This window comes from Antechinus flavipes, chromosome 2 (genome assembly GCF_016432865.1).
Source record: "Antechinus flavipes isolate AdamAnt ecotype Samford, QLD, Australia chromosome 2, AdamAnt_v2, whole genome shotgun sequence".
NCBI classification, from domain to species: domain Eukaryota; kingdom Metazoa; phylum Chordata; class Mammalia; order Dasyuromorphia; family Dasyuridae; genus Antechinus; species Antechinus flavipes.
In genome coordinates this window covers 90,285,880-90,295,443 of record NC_067399.1, presented here as the reverse complement: position 1 = coordinate 90,295,443, position 9,564 = coordinate 90,285,880, and positions in this window count along the sequence as shown.

Genomic DNA, 9,564 nt, shown 5'->3' with positions numbered 1-9,564 from the left:
AGGAATAATAGTAGGAATAGCAGCAGTACTAGGAATACTGGTAGTATTAGCAAAATCAGCAGAAGCAGGAGGAGGAAGAGGAGAAAGAAAGAGGAAAATAAGAAAGAGGAGGAGAAGGAAGAGGAGGTGATGGTGATGGTAGTAGTAGTAGCAGCAGTGGTGGTGATAGCTGGCATTTATGTAGAGCTTAAGTTTATAAATGCTTTACAAATATTACCTCATTTGATCATTATAACAACTCTTGGAGGTAGATGCTATCATTATATTTCATTTTACAAATGAAAAAACTAAAGAACAGAAAGCTTAAAAGACTTGCCCAGAGTTACATAACTAATAAGTCTCTGCATCAGAATTCAAACTCAGCATTCTAATGTTCTGTGCCACCTATTTGCCTTAGTTGCAGTGGAAAAGACATTGGATTGGGAGCCAGGAGATTTTTAGTCCCAAATCTATCCATTACTACTTTGGGACCCACCAACTGTGAACAAGTCACTTTCTAGACCCCGGGTTCCTCATCAGAGCAATGATGGAATTGCTCTAGATCTGTTGTTCCCAAGTCTTTTCAATAATGAAGACGTTTGTGTGATGTCAGGAAATTCCTTGATCATTAGCCATCCCCCCATGAAAATAGTTTTATCATTGACATCTATTGACTAAAAAAATACAAAATGACAGAAAGCTTTTTATGAATTCAGTGAGGCTTTAATGCATTTGAATTTTGTTACTAATATAACACAAAGAATTTTTTCTTTTTTTCAATTGAGAAATGATTTAGAGAGAAGATAATAACCAGGAGAGAGAACAAAGAAAAGAAGGAAGGAAGGAAGGAAGGAAGGAAGGAAGGAAGGAAGGAAGGAAGGAAGGAAGGAAGGAAGGAAGGAAGAAGGAAGGAAGGAAGGAAGGAAGGAAGGAAGGGATGGGGGAAGGAGGAAGGGAGGGAGGGAGGGAGGAAGGGAAGGAGGGAGGATGGAAAGAAAGGAGGGCGGGAGGAAGAGAGGGAGGAAAGAAGTAGGAAGGGAGGAGGGAGGGAGGGAGGGGGTCATAAATAGCTGGACATAAATGATCAATAACAATATAGTACTTTACATTCATCTGCTCATTTGATCCTCATGACATCCTTATGAGATAAATATTATATATGTTATTATTCTAATTTTTCAGGTAGAGAAACTGAGGTTGATAGATGTTAAATGGCTTATACAAGATCCCACACACCTAAATGTCTGAAACAGGATTCAAACTCAAACTTATCTTCCTGATGTTCCTCAATTTTTGGTTCTGGTTTATTCTACCTCACTTGGCAAACCTCTAAGTCTCATTTGTCTTAGAAAGGATGGTTTCCAGGCTTCTCTATTTAAGAGAAAACAATTGAATTGAAGCATGGCCTTTTTTTCTACCAAAAATGAAGTGAAACAAAAATATTCAAGGCCATATAAAAATAGAAATGAGAACAGCAGAAAATCTGCAATTTCCCTTGCAAATCTAGAAATCCATCATTCAAGTACTCAGAATGTTAAGCTTGCCAGCAGGCTCTCCAAAATCTTCAATTTATCTCACACAGTCAGAAACCATATTTCTCCACTACCATAAAGGCCCTAGTTTACTCCCAGTTTTTGATCAGGGAGAAATCAGCTATTAAAACTCAGTTCTCAAATCATCTAATTTGTTTACCATCCACTTTGTGTTTTATGCAAATTAATTATTTCAAAGTACAGGAAAAAGATGGACTAGAGTATCTTTCTTTAAAATTATATTTCTTATTATAAACTTTAAAATCATCAACAAACATTCCATTTCAATATAGAAAAAAGGAATAGAAAAGAGAATTGCATATGAAACTGAACTTACACTATACACAATTTGTTAAGTAGTTTAAGGATATATTAATTACAACACAGTTGTAACAAAATTTCCTCGTTTATCTGGGGCCACTTCTTAATTTTAGTGGAATAACTTTTCCAGGACATATAGCACTCATATATCAGATAAAGGATAATAGAAGGACAGAGAAATGAGAAGCCACGATTTTTGTTAATCCCCAGCTGTGTCGATGGAATTGTCATGGAAAGAAAGCCCTCTGTGAGTGGGGCTGCCAACAGAGGTATCCCAGGAGAAGAAATGTCCTTGTCCTCAAGAGAACATTGCCATAATCAGCAATTTTCAATGTCTCCAGCTGACATGAACAAGGGTAAGCACACAGATTAGGCTGATTTGTAACTCATATAGGATCTGTGGATCACTTTCCCAAACTGTTGTTGTTTGTCCTTTGTATTGAAAGAGGACCAGTGACATCATGATATTGGGGTCAAGGTATGATGTATTCAACTGTGGCTGATTAGTCCAATGTGACATTTGAAGGCTCTAGCACAGGATAGAGAGCAAATAATGCATTTTAACATTTGGGATGGAGATGTATCTAGATTTGCACATCTTGTATTTCCTATGTGCCACTGCAATTCTGCTTTGTTCATAAAGCACAGTAATTTCTTTGATGCAGGAACCCATACTGGGTAGTCCTGTGCTTGTGTCTCCCATGTTTCACAGTCAATACTAAAGGTCTTCAGAGAGATCTTCAGAGTGTCCTTGCAACACTTAATCTTCATATGAATGTTTGTCTTGTGTGATTTATTTGTAAAAATGTCTTTGAAGTAAAAATAGGTTTCGTATCCAGACTATGGGATTTCCTCTCCTCACCTCCACCCCCATCAGAGTTGTGCTCTCTGCAGTGGAGTTTAAATGCTTGGCAGTTCACCTTAAGGAAAGCTCTCAATTTTTGTGTCTTATCTTGACACATAATCTTCAGAATCTTCCTAAAATAATTCAGATGAAGAGGCTCAATTTCCTGGCAGGGCACTAGTAGACTGTCCAGATTCAATTGATTTCTGTGGATCAATTAACTTACTTTGGCTGTATATCTTTCAGGGATGTCCACGTAGATAGGATGATGCATGCATTGCCAGAACTGGTTTGATGTTTAGGAGGTTCTCAAAGAAAGTATGGAAGACAAGACTGTATACCAAACTGCTCTACCGATCCATTGTGTTGCCTTCATCATTATATTTCTAACACTCCTCCACCTGGGATCAGAGAAGAAGAAATGCAACAAAGATCTAAGAAACAAAAGTAGCAGCTTCTATTATCTTTCTCCCAATCCAGAGAATTATAGAAGTTATTGCCTCATTTTCTCTGGGAAAGTGAAAGAGACTATTTACCTGGTTAGTCCTTTAGTATGCACACCTGAGTTTGTCTTAGCAGCCAATCCAAAGTTTCTTCTTTACCATGAAATACCTGAACAGGAAACTCTTGCAAAATATCTATAAATACGTTGAATTAAAGAAAAGGGACTCCTCTCTTATGCACCTCTGGAATATACTGGCCAAGGCTCCATGTGGAAATGTGCAGATTACACTGCATTTGCTGCAAGACCAAGAAATTCCTTGGTGAGTCCTCCATTAAACTGAATGCGGTAAAGCTGAATCCACACAACACATTACTATCTCATCAACCCAGAATCAATTAGTAAAGGTCTACATTAACTATTGTCAGGGAAAAGATTTATGCTAGTGATAAATATATATAATAAAATTGCACATGTTTAGCATGTATTGGATTACTTGCTGTTTAGGGGAGGGGGTGGGGAGAAAGGAGGAAGAAAAATTTGGAACACAAGGTTTTGCAAGGGTGAATGTTGAAAACTGTCTTTGCATGTATTTTGAAAATAAAAGGCTATTATTTTTTTTAAAAAGAAAAAACCGATGTTGGAGTTTTGATTGAATTGCTTGCTACACAAGATATTTACAGTACTAATAGACATGATAAAGGAATGATTTTACAGCTAAGATATCCATGTAGGACCTTCTATTTCAAGGAGCTCTTACTCAGTGTTGCCCAGGATTCTTTCTTCAGCTAATCCTTTATGTGAATTTGTTAGAACCTACAACACAAAGAAGGTACAACGAAGATGATGTAATGCGATTGCATTTTTAGGCAATTTGGAGGAAGAGATTTTTGTGTATCTGTAAATGGCAGCAAAAAAAAAAAAAAAATCAAGGTAGAAACATGAATCTAGACATGACCCTGGAGTTGTACCAGAGGTCATTCATGGAGTTTTAAGGTATCCTATCATCCTTTTTATGAGGATGATGGACATTGATGAGGATTTGCCTTAGAGAAATTGGTCTCTTTTAGAGGGTGTTGGCTCTGGGGCCCCTTAATCTCTACCACCAAAGAAGAACACTTGGGAAGGAAAACCCTCTTATATTTATCCCTTACCCTGAGCAAGTTCCTTAGGTAGAACAAAACTTAGCAAAACAGTAACAGCCCATTTTCCCCATGCACAAACAATGCTACTTCTACAATTTCCAAAGTCATTCTCTCAGAGACCCTACTTGAACGCAGAAGGAGCAGAAATAGCCCTCCTTATGAGGGCTCTCAGTCTTCCCACTAACTCAAACTTAATTTTGCACTTCTTCCAGAAAACATTTCTATAGGAACGAAGCCCACGAGGACTAAAATTTTACACCAATTTCAAAAAACTATGTATTTTCCTTACTGACCCTTGTATGTGCACGTGTGTGTGTGATCATGCATGGATGCATGTATGAGCATTTTCGGGAGCTCAAAAAAAGAGTCCTTTAGCATTCAGCAGTTACTGATCAGGGAATGACTGCCAAATGAATGGTTTATACTGGAAAAGGCCTGGAGTATCTCACTATTTATATAACTATTCAGCAATGTGGCCTTTTAATTTAGTCCTCATTCCAAATGCATGACGCGTCCTTTTGACACCCTGAAAGAAATGCTTCTCAGATGGCAAGCAGGGTACAGCAACTCTGCACTGCAAAAGAAAAACATATAACCCTGAAAAATGAAAAGCAATTTAGACCCTCGTAGGAAATGCCTAAGCTTCAGGGGATGATGGTAAGTTTTAGCTACTTCATGTGAGCATTTATGAAGTGTTTTGGTCACTAAAATAACTCATTCTCATGGCATCCAAGTTCACTCTAGGGCAGAAGCAGGTCCTCCAAAAATGCACAAGAAATAGGGTTTGAAGCACAGAAAAATGCTGAATCTAGACATGACCCTGGAGTTGTACCAGAGGTCATTCATGAAGTTTTAAGGTCATCCCGTCTCAGTGAGAAATATAAACACATGGTATCACCATGTGATGGATAAACAACACTGTGATGAAACCTGGGAAGTAGCTAGTCCTGGCTTTGCCTCTTAACTATCTGAGTCAACTAGTTTCTCTGGGCCTCATTTTCCAAATCTCTAAAATAAAAAGATTGGAATAGATAAGGTAAAAGGTCCCTTCCAGCTAGAAATCTGTGGTCCTGTATCCTTCGGATTTAATATGTCATCTCCTAATGATACAGTCTCACCCTTTTGGCAGTAAACTCAGACTTTTCTCTGTAACTCAATGCTTCCTTAGACCTTTTCTGATGACTGAAAAAAGGTTCTGGCAACAGAATTCACATAGTTGAATTGTTACATCAGGTTCAAAAAACCATATTCTCCTTCCTTCTTGGTATGTGTAGGGGGAAGGTGGTATATATGCCTGTTACAAAAGATCACCCTACTTTTTCCCAGGTGGTCTTGAAATAGAATTGCCAGTTGACTACTATTTGACTAGCATGATCAATATTTCATCATAAAAGTCAGTTGCTTCTAATTCACGTGGCATGTTATGACTTTAAAAAAAAGTATTCTGACAATATTAACCTGAAACCATCCTGTCATGTCAGTGAATTTTCCTAAAGGTTTATGAAATTTTTTTCTGGTTCACAATCTCTCCTGTATTTCCGTCTCTACTTCTGTTTCATTCTGCCAAAATTCATTCTTAATCTTCAATATGACCTCCACTTAATGCCCTACCTGTTCTCTCACTCCAACATTCTTACTCTATCCTGACTTTATTCCCATTGAGGTTTTGACCATACAGTTCAACTATAAACCATTCTCTACTATTAAATCATTGCCTCTTTGTTCTATCAGAAGGCTCATAACTCACCAATCCCTAACCTTGGATCATCCCCACAGTATAGATTTTCCGCTTCTCCTTGCTGAACTATGCTGGAGGGAAATCATACATCCTTACTAAACTTTAAGTAGAACCAGAGAACTGGGATTTTGACCTAGGTCACCAAAATTTAGCGGGTACATAATTTTTAAATATTATATAATTTCAAAACTTGTTATATTTTAACAGAATTTTTACTGCTTTAGCAGCATAGAGATCAGAAAGAAAAATCAGTTAAACTATAAAGGTAGCTGGTGACTTCCTTTCTTCCCCATACTCACATCCCTAGTTCTTTCTCAACCTGCTCCTCCTTGAGCTATCAGTTCCCCAGAGTGACTTCCAGTGCATTTAGATTTCCCCTATGAGACAGTATATCTGAGTCTCTTCTCCTATGATTGATTTGAGGGAACATTTTTGCCACTTGCCCCAGGCACCAAAATTACTATTTGTGGTTCTGCACATGCTGACTGAGTCTACAACAAACACGATATCTAATCTCAACTAGGCCATCACTTCTACAAAGCAATGCTTTTATTCTCCTCTGATTGACAGCAGCTGTTCCAAACTTTTGCTTTAAGCCTTCTATATCACCCCCTCACTGCCTCTCTCTCAGTAGAGTACCTCATTCACTTTATTGAGAAAATCAGAACCATCTGTTTTGTGTTCCTTCTCTCCTTTTCAGAATCTTTATCATCCCCCATTCTTTCCTCTTTTATTTAGTCTCTGACAAAGGGGTGGCTTTTGTCCTTGCCCAGACTCACCTTTCTAGTTGATCCCATCCTATACCTTCTAGTCTTCTCTAGGAGTTTCTCCCATCATTATCTTCCCCTTCTTTAGTTTTACCTGATTCACTGGCTCCTTCATTAGGGTCGAGTTTCAAAGTCCTACCTTTAAATCTAACCCTAGATACTTACTAACTGTTGATCCTAGACCAGACACCTGATCTCTCAGGACCTCAGTTTACTCTGCTGTAAAATAAGGATAATAATTGTATCTCCCTCAGGGTTATTGTGAGAATTAAATGAGATATTTGTAAAATACTTTGCAAACCTTAAAGCATTATACACATCAGCTATTATTATTATTATTATTACTATTATTCTTGCCTTAAAAATATCTAGATTTCCACCATCTTGGAATCAGAAAGATCTAAGCTTTCATACTGCTTCAGACATTTACCAGATATGTGGCCCAGGACTGGTAATTTATTCTTTCAGTTTCACTTCTCTCATCTGTGAAATGGGGAAAATCATGATACCTACTTCATAAAAATAATAGATGTGATGATGGTGATGTTGATGATATTGATGATGATGGTGATTTTAAAAGTTTTTGCCTAACCATTCCAGGCCCTTCTGGCATGAAGAAAGGGTGACCTAGCTTTCAGGAGTAAATGAAACTGCTCCCTTTCATGTTTTCATAAGAGAATAACATTTCTTGAGAGAAAGCCAAAGGGATGATTTCCATTTGAAGATTAGATCCCTGATCTTGTTCAAGATTCTACAAAAGCCACTCCTCTGAGATGATGAATGACTATGCATCTTGAAGCCAAACATTTTTAAAGCTATTCCATGTTGCTCAGAAGTTTCATTTTTACTTGTTCTTTTATTCTTTTTTTTCCACCTCCTTTTACTTATAATGTACCACATTACAATTCCAGCAGTTAAAATAGGGTTTGGAGCATTAAGTTGTTCTGTAAATATTAATCCCGCTAGGATGAATACAGAGAGGCTTGGAGAGCCTTACATGAACTGATGCTAAGTGAAATGAGCAGAATCAGGAGATCATTATACACTTCAACAACAATACTATATGAGGGTGTATTCTGATGGACGTGGATTTCTTCGGCAATGAGAAGATCCAATTCAGTTTCAATTGATCAGTGATGGACAGAATCAGTGACACCCAGAGAAGGAACACTGGGAAATGAGTGTGAACTGTTTGCATTTTTGTTTTTCTTCCCTGGTTATTTTTACCTTCTGAATCCAATTCTTCTTGTGCAACAAGAGAACGGTATGGATCTGCACACATATATTGTACCTAAGATATGCTTTAACATGTTTAACATGTATGAGATTGCCTGCCATGTAGGGGAGGGGTAGAGGGAGGGAAGGGAAAAGTCAGAACAGAAGTGAGTGCAGGGGACAATATTGTAAAAATTATCCAGGCTTATGTTCTGTCAATAAAAAGTTATAATAAAAAATATTAATCCTGCCTAAATTAAAATTGATACTTCACCCTGCCTCGATTTCTAAGTGGAGAAGCAGTACATACAATTCAGATGATTTTCCTGCCAGCACTGTCTTCAAAATGCCTATCTAGTTCTGTCTTCCTTTTATCCCCTATATTATGGGCCAATTTCTCTACTTTTTACCAGTAATTTATACTAAGGTGAAAGTGACTGGTTATTCTATTATTACTTTGAGGTTGGGAGGTGGTACTCCAGTTTAATGGAAGACAATGGAATCCATTTTTAATGGTAATACAATAGATAAAACCATTTTTGAGATATCCTCAGGGACCTTCAAGTTGTATCTATTGGTCACGGTTTACTCTGTTTACTTAAAAAGCCTAATCTGTCCCTATGACCAAAGTCTTTAAAGAGGGAAACATTTTTATAAGAAGGTTTTATTCCCATGTGAATTTGTGTAAGTGCTGGAATCAGATAAGCTGCTGAAGCAAAAAAACAAACCTGTGTGTGTGAAGACAGGAAACTGTTCAAGAACAATTCATCCTTGTGAAAATATCTTCCCTCCAATGCTGTCCAGCTCAGTCTCTGCTGGATAATCTACCAATAATGTGCCAATTCCTTCATTAAGAGGCAACTCTGCTTCCACCTCAGACATGACTGAAGACAGTTGAACAGTTTTGTTATTCATTTGACTCTTTCTTTTTCTCCAACTTGTTCTTCTCCAACATAAGGCTCTTTTCCCTTATCCTTCTAGAGCTTAGGGGTCACTACTGCTGGGATCTGAGATTCTGTGATGGCCTGTCAGTGAATGCTTCATTCTTTGATTATTAAATTGTCCTATCTGCACATTATTTGAACCTTACATGTTGCTTCTTTCCTCCTGCTAGAGGTGGTATGGTTTAGCAAAAAGAACACTGTCTATGGAGCCAGAGGACTGCAGAGGGAGGGGGATTGTGGTCCAATGATGTACTAGTTGTGTGATCCTGAGAAACCCTCACTTCCTTCAGGTGTTTCCTTATTTGTAAGATAGTCCCTTACGCTTCTAAACTAACAAAATTTTCTTTCTCAATAATATTTTATTTTCCAATTCATATAAAGATAGCTTTTAACATTCATTTTTGTAAGAATTTTAATTTCAAATTTTTTCTCCCTCTCCTTTACCTTTCCTTCCCTTTCTTTCCTTTCTCTTTCCATCTTTTCTCTTCAGTTTCCTTTCCTTTCCTTTTCTTTTTTCCCTTTTTTTCCCTTTTCCTTTCTCTTCCTTTCCTTCTTTTCTGTTCCCTACTCTTTCTTTCCCTTCCCCTTTCTCTCTTCCTTTTCCCTTTCTTGGTGGACCTGATTGGGGAAGAGCACA